Genomic DNA, 18,411 nt, shown 5'->3' on the forward strand with positions numbered 1-18,411 from the left:
TGAGTTTCCCTTGCACCACCAGGGCCCCCCGTGGAACCACGTCTGGAGGTGTGGCTTGAAGGCAAGTGCCTTGTGGCCGGCTCTGCACCCATGGAGCTCGGCCAGGCACAGCCCGAAAGGGTAACGTAGGTCCCATTCCACTGGGATCAGACCTGTGGGAGGGGCCATGGAAGTTGAGTGCAGTGTGAGGTGGGTGGTAGCTAAAGGCTGGGAGCTTAGCGATCTGATCTGCAGCAACAGAAATTGGCTCTAGGGACGTGGAATGTCACCTAAATGGCTGTGAAGATGCCCAAGCTGAAATGCGAGGTTGAGGGGTTCCGACTAGAAATGGGTGGGCTCGTCTCCACACGACTTGGGCTCGAGTACCAGGCCCTCTCTCTTTCACTCTGTAGTTGCCCATGGTGAGAGGCGCCATAATGTGTGGGTATTTTTATTGCCCCAAAGGCTTGGCACCTGTACATTGCGGTTCACCCTGGTGAATGAGAAGGGATCCTCCCTCTGCCTTCAGGAGAGAGGAAGGGTCCTGACTGTGGTCTGTACCTATGCACCAAACAGCAGTTGAGAGTAAACACCCCATTTGGTGTCCTTGGACAGGGTGCTGGAGGCCACTTCCGCTGAGGACTTCATCGTTCTTCTGGAGATCTTCAATGCTCACGTGGATAATGACAGTGAGACCTGCAAGGGCGTGATTGGGAAGAAGTCCCTGATCAGAACCTGAGGGGCGTTCTGCTATTAGACTTCTGTGTTCACCAGAGGTTGTCCATAATGAGAACCCTAACCCTAGGTTTAAGTTAAATGATCGACTTTGTGGTTGTGTCATTGAACCACCGGCCACATCTTGGACAGTCATGTTGAGAGGTGCGGAGCTGTCAACTGATCACCATTTGGCTTAGAAGGTGGGGTAAGATGGCGGTCAGATCTGGTAGGCACAAGCATATTGTGAGGATCTGCTCAGAACGTCTGGCAGAGGAAGTTTCAACTCCCACCAACAGCAAATCTTCACCCATGTCTCATGGGTGCTGGGGGCGACATTGAGTCCTAGTGGACCATGTTCCATGGAGCTGTGGCTGTAAGGTAGTCGGTTCCTGGCGTCGCGGCATTTCCTAAACCCGGCGGTGGACATCGGCGGTGAGGGATGCCGTCAATCTGATGGAGTATTTTTGGGCCTTTTAGACCACTGCAACTCCCAAAGCAGCTAATGGGTACTGGCTGGCCAAGGGGAATGCAGCTTTGGTGGTCGCTGAGGCAAAAATATGGACATGGGAGGTGTTTGGTTGGAACAATGTCCAAATGGCTTCAAGGAAACTGGTTCATAATCTGGTGTCAAAGGAGGGGGAACCAGTTTACCATCAATTGTCTGTGTGTGGGGATGGGGCGCTGCTGACTTCAACTCGGGATGTTGTGAAGCGGTTGGGAGAATACTTTGAAGACTTCCTCAAAAAACCGACATGCCTTCCCATAAGGAAGCAGAGTCTGGGTTCTCTGAGATGGGCTCTCCTATCTCTAGGGTTGAGGTCACCAAGGTGGTTAAAAACCTCCACGGTGGCACGGCCCTGGGGGTGGATAACATTTGTGTGGAGGTCCTAAAGGTTGGATGTTGTGGAGCTGTCTTGGCTGACATACCCCTGCAACATTGCATGAACATCAGGGTCAGTGCCTCAGGATTGGCAGGCTGCTGTGCAATCAGAGTCAGAGTTTGGTCTACATTGCTGGCAGTTAAATCAGACTCATTTCTGGTGAGGGCTAGACTCCATCAAGGCTGCCCATTGTTAACAATTGTGTTCATAACTTATTTTCAAACAGTAGCCAAGATGGTTGCCTCTGTAATGCTTTTGGCGGAGGATGTGGTTCTGTTACTTCATAAAGCCGTGTTCTCCAGATCTCAATGAAATGGTTTGCAGCTGAGTGTGAAGCGGCTGGGAGGAGAATCAGCAGCTCTAAATCTGAGACCATGGTGCCAAGTCGGAAAAGGGTGGAGTGCCATCTCCGGGTCAAGGATGAGATCCTGTCCCAATTGGAACAGTTCAAGTAAAGGGTGGAGTGAGAAATGCAAGGTGGGCAGAGAAATGAAAGCAAAATTCATTATATGAGGTGAAATGGGCTTTTTTCTGTCCTGTTTGCCTGTTAGATCAAGAAGAATGGAGGCTCTAATCCCCTTTATGGCAGAACAGTTTTAGTGTCACAGTGGAGTTTTTGAGCTTCCTCTGTGATTTCTTAGTATTTTAATTGAAATTTATTGAGGATCAGACTCAATGAGTCGAACAGAACATTTTCTCGACGCAGAAGCGAGACAAAGACAAAACGCTAGCTGTAAACAAAATGAGAAAAGTAAATCATTACATATCTAGATCAAAATACAAACATGGATGTTTCCTGAGACTGTAGTCTCCACTGTGTGAAGAAAGGACAGGACAAGATTATACAGGACAAGGACAGAAGAGGAAGCTTGCAAGACAAGGATCGTGAACCTAACTATACAACTGTCTATCGAACGAGAATACAGTAGTTTTCAAAATAATAGCAGTCTAATGTGACTAACCAGATTAGTGCATGTTTTCAGAATATTTTTTTATTACTGCATGTCAAAGTAGCGACCAATAAGTGCAGTAGATTCTCAGAAAACCAACGAGATCCAGCATTCATGATATATACATGCTCAAGTCTGTTCAATTGGACAATTTGTTGAAAGAGGTGTGTTCAAAAAAATAGTCTGACATTGCCTATACAAACTCAAAACTATTTTGAATGAACATTTTTGTTTCTAGGATTTACTAATCCTTTGAATCATCCATCCATCCATCCATCCATCCATTTTCTTAGCCGCTTATTCTCACATGGGTCACTACTGAAACGTAAAGCATGATTTTTAGTATGTCTTTAATAATAAAAAAAAAAGGCAGCTGGAATGGACCCATCCATTTTTTCACCACAGGTCATGATGTTGTCGTATATGGATTTTTGCATCTCTCACCATAAAAATCTTGAGAAATTTGTGTTGTGGAGAAGAACCAGAAAGTGGCATTTTTTGCAGTAATGGGGTCGAGTGTTTATATTGGTTTATACCCATTGTACCTAACCCTGAAACCCTAACCCTGAAAAATTCGTATTTTTCATCGTGTGAGCCCAAATGCCGCCTCGTCGTATTGCTGGATTTTGCTCGAACACTCGGGAGGATGGATCCACACTTCACACTTTTCCAAAACACCCAGTTCGTCGTGAAAAATGGATTGCACAGGTGCAAAGGACGAGAGCTTTGTGGGTTGTAAATGACAGGTAGTTGTGTATATAGCTATTAAAAAAGTAATAGTTGTGGGGGACTAATTTGTCTCACAGTTTATAGCACGTTAAGTGTGAATTTAGAATAAATCCTGTTGGTCAAACTGGCAACATATAACAAAGCACTTGTATTGCGTTTAAGGCAATTTAATCAAACACACAATACAATACAACACAAAACAATAAAATAGAGGTACAAAGACAGTTTAGTAGCGTGTAACACGAGCTAACTAGACGTACAGTCACCAAACTCGAACAACTTCTCCAAAAGCAGAAATAATAAAAAACTTCATCCATGTCTGACGACGTAATCCTTCTCTCAGAAAGTAAAAAAGTATCCGTGTTATATTGGTATTGTCCGTTTACTCATTCGTTAGCAGCAGGATGAATCAAAAGCTCCATCGACGTATCTGTAGTATCCGTGTACTTATCCGATTGCAGCAGTATGAATAAATAGATCCATCCGAGTCCGACGACGTACTCCTTCTCTCAGAACGTGATAAAAGATTGCCGCAGTTATCCACCGTTTCACCCGACATGGATGTGGATTGGGGCGGGAGGCTGGCTGGCTGCCCCGTGCTGTCACACCGCTGGCGTGGAGGAGAAATGAGCCCCCCCACCCCCACCGGCCACCCTTGAAAATTTGCACGCCACTTGAAGTAGGTCCAGACCAGACAGGATCCTTTTGGACGCTCCACATACTGGCCACCAGCTCTTCTAGCACCTTTCATCGGGAAGGCGCTACCGATCAATGCAAGTCAAAACAAGCAGGCATTCAAACAGTTTTTTTCCCCTCTGGCAATTAAGTCATTATATTCTTGATCAGCGAACATTGTATTTTCTACCTTGTGCCGTTGTTGGGACACACCCTCACATCCTGTTGGTCCAATTGGTATCAGTATTAGTAGTATGTACTGTAGACTATCGCACGATTTGTCACTTGAAACTGCTCCCTTTGCACAATTGAAATTGCACTGGTTAATCACGGGAACCAAGAACGAGTAACTCTACACAAGCTTAACATAATGTGGGGTGTTGACATATTCTTAAATGGTCTAAATGAAGAAGACTGTGACTCTAATAAGGAATAGTTCCTATTAACTGAATGTCTTTTGTTCTTTATTCTTGTTAGTTTGTTCTTTGTTCTGAATGTTGTGCCAGGGCGGCAGCGACTGCCGCAGACAAATTCCATGTGTGTTGTTACATGCTTGGCAATTAAAGCTGATTCAGATTCTGATGAAAGTATGTACTTTTTTTTTTTTTTTAAAGGAATTTATTTGACCTCTTACTTCTTTTCCTTGTGCCATGTCCCATTAGGGGTCGCCACAGCGTGTCATCAATTCCTAGCAAGGCTAACTCTCCTGCATCCTCCTCTCGAACATCACCTGCCCCATGTCTTCCCTCCCTACAACTATCAACCTCTTTAGTCCTCCTCAGCTCTCTTTGTCGAGCAGTTCATCCTCATCACCCTTCTACCAATATAGTGACTCTTTCTCCTTTGTACATGTCCAAACCATCCAAGTATGCTCTCTGCTCTCTCTGACATTGTCTTCAAAACATCTGACCTTTACCGTCCCTCTGATGAGCTCATTTTTAATCCAACGTGCTAAGAGATAACCTTCTTCTTTCTTTTTCTTTTGGCTTGTCCCATTAGGGGTCGCCACAGCGTGTCATCGTTTTCCATCTATGCCTATCCCCATGCATCCTCCTCTCTACCACCCACTGTCCTCATGTCCTCCCTCACAACATCCATCAACCTTTTCTTTGGTCTTCCTCTCGCTCTTTTGCCTGGCAGCTCCATCCTCAGCATCCTTCTACCAACATTCTCATTCTCTCGCCTCTGAACATGTCCAAACCATTGAAGTCTGCTTTCTCTAACGTTGTCTCCAAAACATCCAACTTTGGCTGTCCCTCGATAATGAGCTCATTTCTAAACCTATCCAACCTGTTCACACCAAGCGAGAACCTCAGCATCTTCATTTCTGCTACCTCAAGTTCTGCCACATCATGGCTGGTTTCACCACTGTTTTATAAACTTTGCCCTTCATCCTACCAGACACTCTTATGTCACATAACACACTGTGCCCCCTCTATCACTCTCATTCATGCACATATATTCTGTTTAACTTTGGCTTGATTCCTTTCCTTTCCTGTAATGCCTCCATAATTCTCATTGTTCCTCCACTCTCTCACTGCTTTCACTCCACATCACAATGTTATCTGCAAACATCGTTCATGGGGATTCCAATATGACCTCATCTGTCACCCTATCCATTTTACATCTGTCCTGAGTCTTGCCTCTATTAGTCTTTCGGATAAATTCATTCTGTAGCTGATCAACTTCATTCCACTGTAGTTCCCACAGCTCTGTACATCACCTTTGTTCCTAAAAATGGGAACCAGCACATTTTCCTCTATTCTTCAGACATCTTCTCAGCTGCTATTATTCTAATTAAGAAGTTGGCCAAAAGCTCCACAGCCAACTCTCCTAAATGTTTCCAGTTCCAGGTTGAGGGAGGTGACTTCTTTCAACCAGAAACCATTCAGCAGAACCATTACCAGTTCTGCGTTGAACACCATCATCCCTGAACTCCTCTCCTCCAAGCTTCTCGAGGTCTCACCTGCCATCAACGCGTAGATTTATAACTTCTACAACTGATGGGCAGGACACACCAGGTGTGGTTGGGGACAAAACCTCATCCACGCACACTATCAGCACCGCGGCACCCCAAAGTTGCGTCCACTCCTCTCTGCTCTTCCCGCTCTACTAAAACAAGTGCACCTCAAGGCACCCGGTGGTCAAACTCCTTAAGTCCGCAGATGACACCACATTCATAGGCCCCATCAAAGATGGCGATGAATCTGCGGAGCAACAGGAAGTGGCGAGACGGGAGCTTTGGTGTGACCAACACAACGTAGTATTGAACACTCTCAAGATTGTTGAAATGATTGTGGACTTCAGGAGGCCTCACACTGTTCAACTGTGTTGTTTCAAACAGAGACTTTCAAGTTCTTGGGAATTACAGTCTTACAGAACCTTAAGTGGGAGAGTAACATCAATTCCATCCTCAAAAAAGCCCAGCAAAGTATGTACTTCTTGCAGCTTCTGAGCAGGCAAGGCCCGTCACAAGAGCTGCTGAAATAGTTCTACACAGCCACAATAAAGGACAAACACAAACTGCAATGGACAATCAAACCGTTGAAGAGATCGTCAGTACCACCTTACCGACCCTTGAAGACGTGCACGCCACTTGAACTCGGACCAGAGTGGGCAGGATCTTTCAACTTTAAACTGCTCCCTTTGCACAATTGCACTGGTCCACAACGGGAACTGAGGACAGGTAAGGGCACTCTGTACAAGCTTAACATAATGTGGGGTGTTGATGCACTCTTGCAGTGCCTTGTGAAAGTATTCGGCCCCCTTGAATTTTAGGTTTCAAACATAAAGATGTTAAAATAAATTTTTTTGTCAAGAATCAACAACAAGTGGGACACAACCGTGAAGAGGAATGAAATTTATTGGATATTTTAAACTTTTTTTAATAAATAAAACCATTCCATTGTAGATTTAGTTTTATGTTTTGGATCATTGTCCTGTTGGAAGATAAATCTCCGTCCCAGTCTGAGGTATTTTGCAGAGTCCAACAGATTTTTTCCCAGAATGGTCCTGTATTTGGCTCCATTAATCTTTTCATCAATTTTAACCATCTTCCCTTTCCCTGCTGAAGAAAAGCAGGCCCAAACAATGAGGCTGCCACCGCCATGTTTGACAGTGGGGATAGTGTGTTCAGGGTGATGAGCTGTGTTCCTTTTCTGCCAAATATATTGTTTTGCTTGTGACCGAAAAGGTTGATTTTGGTTTCATCTGACCAGAGGACCTTCTTCCACGTCTTCCACATGAAACTCCCTCGCGATTGACGCATTCAGCACACCTGATTAAAGAATACCATACCGGATCAGTCGTGGCCCAGGTTAACAACGCCCGCACCCAGCACCGTTAACCTGCAGGTTGTCGCTGGAAATTCAGCTACTGTGGTTTGAAGACAAAGAAGAGGAGGAAAGCGGATTAGTCAGCAGCAGAAGAAGAAGAGTAATGCAAAGAGCCTACAACTCACGGTAGGGACTTTGAATGTTGAGACTATGACAGGAAAAGCTCAGGAGTTGGTGGAGGTGGAGGAACAGTAAGAAAGGTGGAGGTATGCAGTGGAAAGGAGAAGAATGAAGATCACTCAAAGTAAGACAGAAAATAGAGGGCCACCACTAAGTATTCGGAAACTTTCACTTTTTTCCCCACATACTGTTGTGAAAGAAGTATTCTAAAGTTGATTTGAGCTGTCAAGAGGGAAGTCTGGATTTCTCTGCTAAATTACTGCCCCCGCGAGCCGACTTCGAATGAGCGAAAGAAAATGGATGGATGGATGGTTTTCCAAAGGTTTTCTTGAGCCCATGTGGTGATACCCTTTACACAATGATGTTGATTTTTGATGCAGACCCACCTGAGAAATCAAAGGTCACAGGGTATTCAATGTTGGTTTTCGGCCTTGTGATTTCTCCTTTATGGACCGTAGATGATTAAATCCCTAAATCACCTGCATTTGTACATTCAGGAAGATTTTCTTGAAACACCTTTAATTTTTTTCTCATTCACTTGGTTAAACATTATTTGCAAATCACTGTAGTTTTTACTCCAAAAAACATCCTAATTTCATTGGAATTGGGTTTGTATTATCAGCATACAGACCGATTTATTGTGCTGTCACTCGTGAGCACTGTTAACCTCCAGGGTGTCGATGAAAGTTTAACTACTGTGGGTCGAAGACAATAAGAGGAGGAACCCGGATTCATTGGCAAAAAGAGTAAGAGGAATGCACAGAGCCTACAACTGAGTGTAGGGACTTTGAATGTTGGAACGATGATAGAAAAAGCTCAAGAGTTGGTTGACATGATGTTTAGGAGGAAGGGTGATATATTGTGCACCCAAGAGAGCAGGTGGAAAGGCAGTAAGGCCAGAAGTTTAGGAGCAGGTTTTAAATTATTTTACCATGGAGTAGATGGGAAGAGAAATTGAATAGCGGTTATGATAAAGGAAGACCTGGCTAAGAATGTCTTGGAGGTGAAAAGAATATAACATTCCTTATTACTAAATTAGGCTTCAAGCTTCGTAGGACTTGATCACCCCGAAAAGGCACACTCAAAAAATTATACTTTCCTAATAACCTAATGCTTTTGAATACTTTTGACTTTACTTAATTTTTATTGCTTTTTATTACTTTTATCATTTACTCAATCCTACTTACCATTAGAATCATCATCTTAATCATTATTTCCTTTTGATTTAGGTTGAATTTACATTGTAATTGTAACCCGCATAACTGTTGAGTAATGAATGTTATCTGAACAATTATTATCGTTTTATTAAATACCTTAATTTCACTTTCATCTATGATTGTCATTCTTATGAGTTGTCTCATCTTTTACCAGAAAACCTCATTAATGATTGATCGATGATACTGATAACACCTAGTCGTAATTCCATTTTAAAAAGTAACTCATTGATAAATTCCGGCTTAAAAACAAATCCTGACAAGGATTGTTAAACTTGCTAGGTCAATGACAAATGCAATTAATTCATATGAGAGGAAGCTGCTGTAAAAGCGAAGCGATCACTTTGTTATCCTTTTTCCTCTGTAAGGTGACTCAATAAAGGCTGATAAGTGAGGGGAGACCAGATTAGCTTTGCAAAACTAAAGGCAGTTAGTTCACCCAGACGAATTCATCCAGACACCGGGTTAGGAAGCTCCCGTCCCCCAGCGTATACGGCGTTAAAGTTGGCTGGGCTAAAGGGCTGGCTTAACCCTTGAAATGGAGAGTCGGTCAGGACATTTCTCCCGATTAGTCCTGCGGATAAGTGGAATCTGACAGATGCAAGTTGAGAAAGGAAGCATGTTGTGCACCCTTTCGGAAGGAGGTGAGACAGGCTCTTGATGGACAGGAGGAGCTCCCGGAAGACTTGACTACAGCCAAGGTGAGAGAGAGAGACAGCCAGGAGAGTACTTGGTGTGTCTTCTGGGAGGAAAGCTGGAGGTGGCAGAAATGAAAGTGTTTCCTCGAGGACTGAGCAGGTTGGATAGGATTATAAATGAGCATGTGTCTTTATGCAGCTAACGACCTCACACAGGTGCATCTGATTCAGGATAATACACAGAATACATGGAAATAAATCGTTAAAAAAATCATACATTGTGATTCCTGGATTGTTCTTTTCACATTATCACTCTCACAGTGCACATGCACCTATGATGAAAATTTCAGACCCCTGCATGATTTGTAAGTGGGAGAACTTGCAATATAGCAGGGGTGTTGAAATACTTATTTTCTTCACTGTAAGTACACTTCAAAATGCTGCAAAGACTCAGAGTCTCTTTTTCAATGGTCAAATAATTTCTTTCGTGTAAATTTTTGGGAAAAGTAGCACACCGGATGATCAAGACCTGAGTCATCTTCTTGCATCAGGACACCAGCTGGACCTACATCACTTGCATCAATTTGCAATTTAAATGCTTCCTCAAAGTTTGGTCCCTGTAACACTGGAGAATTTATGAGTATGGCTTTGACCCTTTCAAATGCAGCTTGACAACTGCCATCCCACCGAAATCTAACCATTTTCCAAAAAAGGTTCGTAAGTGGAAACACAACGTCTGAGAAATTTTGGCAAAACTTCCTGTAATACCCTGCCATGCCCAGGAATCTCATGAGCTCCTTCTTCTTCTTTTCCTTTCGGCTTGTCCCGTTAGGGGTCGCCACAGAGTGTTCCTTCAGAAGGTCAAACTTACTCATGTATGTAGCATGACCGACGTGATTAATGCAATCATCCACTCTCGGCAGAGGGTAGGAGTCAGTTCATGACAGTCATGTTAGCGCAGCAGCGGCAACCACCACCACCACTCTTAGGCACAAGTACACTAGGTCAACTCCATGGACTGTCACTGGGTTGAATAATGTCATTATCCAGCATGCACTGCACCTCCTTTCACAGAATTTTACTCTTTGTAGGATTCATTCGATATGGGTGTTGTTTCACAGGCAAAGCATCACCCACATCTATGTCATGACAAACCAGGCATGTGCGGCCAGGCACATCTGGAAATAGGTGAGAAAACTCAAAAAGCAGACGTGACATTTCAGCTTTCTGGTCAGCTGACAAATGTGTCAATTTCTCATTAAGGGGAGCTAACACATCAGAATTGCACAATCGTAGTGAAGCATTATCACTCAAATCATCAAAGTCGACATCGCTAACAACATCATTAACATTGTCATTGAAGCTTGCATCATCAACTGTACAATCAGTAACTGGGGAGGAGAGTGTTGTTGCAAGACAACTGACTTGTTTGTTCTTCAACGAATTTTCAGACTTATAACTAGGACTTGAGGAGTTTGCAGAAAAGTCATCGGCGACTGAGGCTAAAGAATGATCCATAACTGTATCTGAAAGATTATAAATTGAATCATTCGACAAAGAAGTCTTGGAAAAATTGTCTTTTGACATCGAAGGAGTCACTGCATAAGACGGAAAAATATTTGGAAAGTCACACTAACTTCTCTGTATTGGGCGAACACTCCAGAGAAACAGTGACAATAGGTTCCGAGGAGTGCCTATATAAGGATGAGAAGTACTGTCAACGGAGGTTCTCCCCACCACTCTTTGGACAAGTAGACAAGTACACGCCATACTCCATTCTGCCTTTTGTCCCTGGACATTTCTAGACATTTGTTGACTTGGAATATTTGCCGGAAAGAACATTTGCCTGGTTTTTCAATTCTGGTGACTATTCGTTGTGCATCCAAGAGAGCAAGTGGAAAGGGAGTAAGGCTATAAGTTTAGGTGAAGGGTTTAAATTATTTTACCATGGAGTAGATGGGAAGACAGGAAGAGCTCCCAGAAGACTGGAATACAACTGCAAAGGTATTCAGAGAGGAAGACAGGAGAGTACTTGGGGTGTCTTCTGGTAGGAAAGGGGAGGAGACTTAGTGGTGGAACCCCAAAATACAAGAAGTCATCCAAGGTAAGATATTAGCGAAGAAGAAGTCGGAGATGGAGAGAACTGAGGAGAGGCGTAAGGAATACATTAACATGCGTCATAGGACAAAGGTAGAGGTGGCGAAGGCTAAACAAGAGGCATATGACGACATGTACTCCATGTTGGACACGAAAGAAGGAGAAAAGGAGCTCTACAGGTTGGCCAGACAGAGGGATAGACATGGGAAGGATGTGCAGCAAGTAAAGGTGTTGAAGGATAGCGATGGAAATACGTTGACTGGTGCCAGTTGTGTGCTAAGTAGATGGAAATAGTATTTTGAGAAGTTAATGAATGAAGAAAATGGGAGAGAAGGGAGAGTAGAAGAGGCAAGCGTGAATGATCAGAAAGTGGCATTAATTAGTAAGGGAGAAGTTAGAAAGACACTGAACAGAATGAAAAATGGAATGATAGTTGGTCCCGATGCCATAGCAGTGGAGGTATGGAAGCAACTTAGTGAGTTAGCTGTGGAGTTTTTGACCAACTTATTCAATAGAATACTAGCGGGAGAGAAGATCCCTGAGGAATGGAGGAAAAGTGTGCTCGTCCCCATTTTTAAGAACAAAGGCGATGTTCAGAAATGTGAAAACTACAGAGGAATAAAGATGATGAGCCACACAATGAAGTTATGGGAAAGAGTAGTGGAGGCTAGACTCAGGACAGAAGTAAGTATCTGCGAGCAACAGTATGGTTTCATGCCTAGAAAGAGTACCACAGATGCACTATTTGCCCTGTCAGATAGGTTGCCATACCACAAATAGCAATGGAGCGAATTGATAATTGGGGTGTATGGCTTAAGGTTCATGTTTTGAGCTGAGCCACCAACTTTCAAATTGGACACCAGATGTCGCCAAACAAATTTACACTCGATTGGGTCACCAGTACGGCAAAGATCTCTCTGATAAACGTAGCCTACCTGCTTAGCTTCTCATTGCATTGCATACGTATACCAAAGTCAATAACCTTATATAAACCTGATTATTTTTCATATCTTTGTATTACATACATATATCGGGGTTAGCAACCTTAAGAACCCAATTATTGTTATATCTTTGTATTCACATCTTATTTCTGATATAAAGACAGTGACAGGATGCAGCTGTCAAGCCACACCTAACATTTTTCAAGATGGTTGCTTCATCAAGTTACTGAACAGGAAGCCCGTCACACTCGAATGACCACGCGGGAAGTCAGCAAGCAGAAATAGATTTCAACTATTTTTCCACTGGACTTTTAGCAAAAAATAAGATGCAGGTTTGTGAAAAGAATATAACCTGTGTATGGCTGTCTCTCTCAGACAAGGCAACACATGATAAGCAACCAACTAAAACAAGCCTGAGAATGCATGAGAGAATTGTATTCACAAGAATGTTGATACATTTATGCTATTGTTCAAAACTAGGGTGAAACCAAATGTGAATTGTGGTTATATTTTTAAAAAGATGCATTTATTAATTAAAGGGAAAAATACAAAATTGAATGAAGCTAAGGAGGGCGTGACAAGTCAAGCCAGGGATGGCAAATGGGGCCCAATAGGATGAAAGGAGGCCCTTCCCACTAGGCGTAGATTCAGCCAATATTTTCCAGAATGTTCCACCAAAAAGCTATAAAAACCTTGGATACGGCAGTTCTCAGCTTTTTGTTTAGTTTTCGCTGACAAAGAGACAAGGTCTTTCTATAGGTGTAATAGTCGTGTGGCAAGCTGGCGGGGAGAAGGAATTGGCAACTTGGAGTGCCTAAATTGACGACTCTTTTTGAGATTGGGCGCAAGTAAAACTACTATAATAAGGTAATGGCAGGATAATACCAGTGATATTACGTGGTTACCTATGAAGGGCAAATTGGCTTGACAATTTATCCGTAATCCCGAAAACCCTTATGATTAAATTAGGCTTCGAGCTATATAGGACTTGATCAACCCTAACAGGCTCACTCAAAAATGTCTATTATCCCTAATTTCTGATGCTTTTAGATGCTTTGAATCCCACTTCACTTATATTGCTTTTTGCTATTTTTATCATTTATCTTATCCTTCTTACCATCAATTTTTATCATTTTAACTATTTTGACTTTTATTGATTTATGTTCTAATAACATTGAATTTTGCCTTAACATCGCAACCTTACCTCGCGTCTGGCGGGGATAACTGTAGGATGAATGTTATCCGAACAATTTTTATCATTTTAACCATTTTTACTTTAATTGATTTATGTTCTATTAACATTGAATTTTGCCTTAACATCGCAACCTTACCTCGCGTCTGGCGGGGATAACTGTAGGATGAATGTTGTGTGAACAATTTTTATTATTTTAACCATTTTTACTTTTATTGATTTATGTTCTATTAACATTGAATTTTGCCTTAACATCGCAACCTTACCTCGCATCTGGCGGAGATAACTGTAGGATGAATGTTATCTGAACAATTTTTATCACTGTATTAAATTCTCAAAATTTCCATCTTCATCTATCTTTGTCATTCTTATATTGAGTTATCTCATTATTACCATTCAACCTCATTAAAGATCGAACGTCATCAACGTCAGGTGGAGGTGGGACTGCATCAGGTTTCTGCGCTGAGCCCTTTCCTGTTTGCGGTAGTAATGGATAGGCTGACAGACGAGGTTTGACTGGATTCACCTTGGACCATGATGTTCGCAGATGATAATTGTGATCTCCAGTGAAAGCAGGGAACAGGCGGAGGAACAGTTAGAAAGATGGAGGTACGCACTGAAAAGGAGAGGAATGAAGATAAGCTGAAGTATAACGAATATATGTGTGTGAATAAGAGGGGTGGAGAAGGACGTGTGAAGCTCCAGGGTGCTGAGGATGGAACTGCCAGGCAAAAGAGAGCGAGGAAGAGGAAAAGAAGAAGAAGGGTTGTATTGTTGAGTGTGTGATTAAATTGTCTTAAACGCAATACCAATGCTTTGTCATATTTTGCTGGTTTAAGCAAGGGGATTTTCGTCTAAATTTTCATATAACAAAACTGGGGGCTCGTCCGGGATCAAATTCACTTGACATTTTTCTGCTTAAAAAGGGTAAAAAAAATTTTCATATTTGCAACTGAAACTGTGAAGCCAGCAAAATGGAGTTTAGACTTGAGCACTTTATTAGGTGCCCTAACCCTGAATAAGTCTGTGATTTGTTGAAGTCTGATCTTTTGCAACTCATTACATTGATGAGAAAATGTTTTTTTCCCCCTGACGTTTTGGTCTTGGTAAAAGAGGAACCTTCAGATGTTTTGGAATTAAAGAAATTGGAATTACATAATTAATATTTTTTTAACCATTTATTTGTGTGATACAGCTGCAAATAAGTATTTGAACACCTGTCTATCAGCTAGAATTCTGACCCTCAAAGACCTGTTAGTCCACCTTTAAAAGTCAGAGCAGAAACTCTGTGTTTCTCAGTGACAGCCCAGAAACCTGTCTGATCTAGAGAAGATCTGTGTGGAGGAGTGGGCCAAAATCCCTCTAGTGTGTGCAAACCTGGTTAACAACTGCAGGAAATGTTTGACCTCTGTAATTGCAAACAAAGACTACTGTAGCAAATATTAACATTGTTTTTCTCAGGTGTTCAAATACTTATTTGCAGCTTTATGAAACAAATTGTTAAAAAAAAAAATCATACATTGTGATTTCTGGATTTTTCATTAGATTATCTCTCTCACAGTGGACATGCACCTGTGATGACAATTTCAGATGCCTCCATGATTTCTAAGTTGCAGACCTTGCAATATCGCAGGGTGTTCAAATACTTATTTTCTTCAGTGTATATAGAGCTCATGCAGCTACGTCACCAAAGTCACGTGACTGGTCATCCAGTCGGTCAAGCAAAGCATTGCTCAAATCTTAGTCGGTTGGTGACGACCGAAAATATGTTTTATGGCATGACGCCCAGAGTTTTGTCCGATACATTTAGAAGGTGATAATAAACGAACGTACGTGGAAAAATGAGAGACACTTACAATAGAGGACCCATCTTAAATGCTGAAGTCGATGTTTTCGCTGATAAGAAATTGGACTGTTAACCCGCTTCCGCTCGTCTTGGACAACTGGATCTACACATGTATCTGGTGAGTAAGTTGCCGGGATTTAGAAAGAAGAGTTTGAAAGCGTAGAAATGTCTGGACGCAAACAAATACTTCATTGCTGGATCTGTTTTCAACGGGGAGATGGCTCGTGAACGCGGAAGTGTGTTCGGCTACACCTTAACCTTTGCTAAAATCTATCAATCTTTTTCAGCTAGTATTCAATACAAATACCAATACTTACATAAATGACCTCTGGTTTTACACAAACTCAAATTCATTTACTATAATTGGAAAAAAGAGAGGACAAGTGAGATGGCTCCTCCGTAGCGTTTCCCAAAAAGTATTTCTAATGTCAAGTTAGCTCATTTGAAAAACATTGCATTAAAAAAAAAAAAAAAAAAAAAAAACAAGACGAGTCGGTTCCTCCACACACGTAATAAGTGTGTTGCGGCCACACGGTACACTTCGGTAAACCTCTCCGTAACAGATTCATATTTTTTTAAAATATGCATTGTTCTCGAATGAGTCCCTGCGTATTTAAAAAACGAAAAACCGCTGGGATAGGCTTCAGCCCCCGTACACAGAAGCGTGTTGTGCCCACACGTTGACCTACGTAAACCTGTGTGACCGACGGTTTATTTTCTTTTTTTTAAATTCGAATTGGGGGGAGAGGTTTACCAAAATCTAATGTGTGGTTGCAGCACCCCGTCATTTATTTATTATTGTTATTATTTTTTAAATGCATTGTTCTTAACTGAGCCAAATTGGGATTATAGATACTTCTTGGGAGTTTGAGATTGAGAACAATAATTCCTACCTGAAATGAAGTGATGGCCACACAGTCGTAAGTATTTGGTTGGGCACCATCCAACGCATTTAATTGCCAAAATCCATTGATCTTTTCTGGTCTATTCAGCTGGTATTCTATAGAATGACCTCTTTGAATATCTGTCTGGTCTGTTGTAACAACCAACAGCACAAAAAGTCTCGGGCATTGTGAATATTCTGCTCCGGTTCAACGTCCCCCACACTGTCGAGCAGCTCTTTTTGAACGGCAATATGGCGCCGTGAAAATGGTGACGTCATGTGCACCAGCTTTATACAGTGAAGAAAATAAATTTTGAACACCAACTATATTGCAAGTTCTCCCACTTAGAAATCATGGAGGGGTCTGAAATTGTCATCGTAGGTGCATGTCCACTGTGAGAGATAATCTAAACAGAAAAATCCAGAAATCACAACGTATGATTTTTTTTTATTTGTGTCATAGAGTGAATGAGTGAAATGAGTATTTGAACACCTGAGAAAACTAGAACCTTAATATCCTTCTTATACAGCCACTCCTTGGTTTTCCTGGCTGTGTGCTTCAGGTCATTGCCATGTTGAAAGACCCAGCCACGACCCATTTTCAACGCTCTGACTGAGGGAAAGAGGCTGCTCCCCAAAATCTCACAATGCATGGCCGCGCTCACCCTCTCCTTTATACAGTGCAGTCGTCCCAGGTGCAGAAAAAAACCCTCAAAGCATATGCTCCCACCCCCATGCTTCTCAGTAGTGGTGGTGTTCTTGGGATGGAACTCATCATTCGTCTTCCTCCAAACATGGTCAGTGGAATTACAGTGAAGAAAATAAGTATTTGAACACCCTGCTATATTGCAAATTGTCCCACTTAGAAATCCTGGAGTGGTCTGAAATTTTCACCATGGGTGCATGTCCACTGTCTGAGAGATAATCTAAAAAGAGAAATTCCAGAAATCACAATGTTTCATTTTTTCATGATTTATTTGTGTGATACAGCTTCAAATAAGTATTTGAAAACCAATGTTAATATTTGCCACAATAGCCTTTCTTTGCTTACAGAGGCCAAACATTTCCTGTAGTTGTTCAAGTTTGCAGGAGGGATTTTGTCCACTCCTCGACACAATTCTCTTGATCAGACAAGTTTCTGGGCTGTCGCTGAGAAACACGGAGTTTCAGCTCTCTCCAAAGATTTTCTATTGGGTTTAGGTCTGGAGACTGGCTAGGCCATGCCAGAACCTTGATATAATTCTTACGGAACCACTCCTTGGTTTTCCTGGCTTTGTGCTTCGGGTCATTGACATGTTGAAAGACCCAGCTACAACCCATCTTTAATACTCTGACTGAGGGAAAGAGGTTGTTCCCTAAAATCTCACAATACAGCTGCGGTCATCCTCTCCTTAACACAGTGCAGTCGTCCTGTCCCATGTGCAGAAAAATACCCACTAAACATGATCCTACCACCCCCATACTTCACAGTCGGGATGGTGTTCTTGGGATAGAACTCATCATTCGTCGACCTCCAAACACGCTTTGTGGAGTTATGACCAAAAAGTTCAATTTTGGCCTCATCTGGCCACAATACTTTCTCCCATGACTCCTCTGTATCATCCAAATGCTCAATGGAAAACTTAAGATGGCCCTTGACATGTGGTGGTTTTATCAGTGGAACCTTCCGTGCCATGCATGATTTCAACCCATGACGTCTTAGTGTATTACCAACAATCACCTTGGAAACGGTGGTCCCGGCTCTTATCAGGTCATTGATCAAGTTCTATCGATCCAAGGATCCATTGAGAACCCACAAGGTGATATCTTGCATAGGGCTCAATTCCGATTGAGATTGACTCATGTTTAGCTTCTTCCATTTTCTAATGATTGCTCCAACAGTGGACCTTTTTTCCACCAATCTGCTTGGCAATTTCTCCGTAGCCCTTTCCAGCTGTGTGGAGTTGTACAATTTTGTCTCTGGTGTTGTTGGACAGCTCTTTGGTCTTGGCCATGTTACAAGTTTGAGTCTTACTGATTGTATGGGGTGGACAGGTGTCTTTATGCAGCTCACGACCTCACACAGGTGCATCTGATTCAGGATAATACATGGAGTGGAGGTGGACTTTTAAAGGCGGACTAATAGGTCTTTGAGGGTCAGAATTCTAGCTGATAGACAGGTGTTCAAATACTTATTTGCAGCTGTATCACACAAATCGTACATTGTGATTTCTG

At 42.3% G+C, this 18,411-nt stretch overlaps 1 protein-coding gene across 8 annotated transcripts in view; it reads right to left on the reverse strand.

Moving 5' to 3' along the window:
- Window positions 1-18,411, reverse strand: part of rab3gap1 (RAB3 GTPase activating protein subunit 1) — a 230,181-nt gene that overhangs the window by 56,181 nt on the left and 155,589 nt on the right. The gene's annotated exons all lie outside the window — the stretch shown is intronic.

The sequence above is a fragment of the Syngnathoides biaculeatus genome, chromosome 14 (assembly GCF_019802595.1).
Source record: "Syngnathoides biaculeatus isolate LvHL_M chromosome 14, ASM1980259v1, whole genome shotgun sequence".
In the NCBI taxonomy this organism is placed as follows: domain Eukaryota; kingdom Metazoa; phylum Chordata; class Actinopteri; order Syngnathiformes; family Syngnathidae; genus Syngnathoides; species Syngnathoides biaculeatus.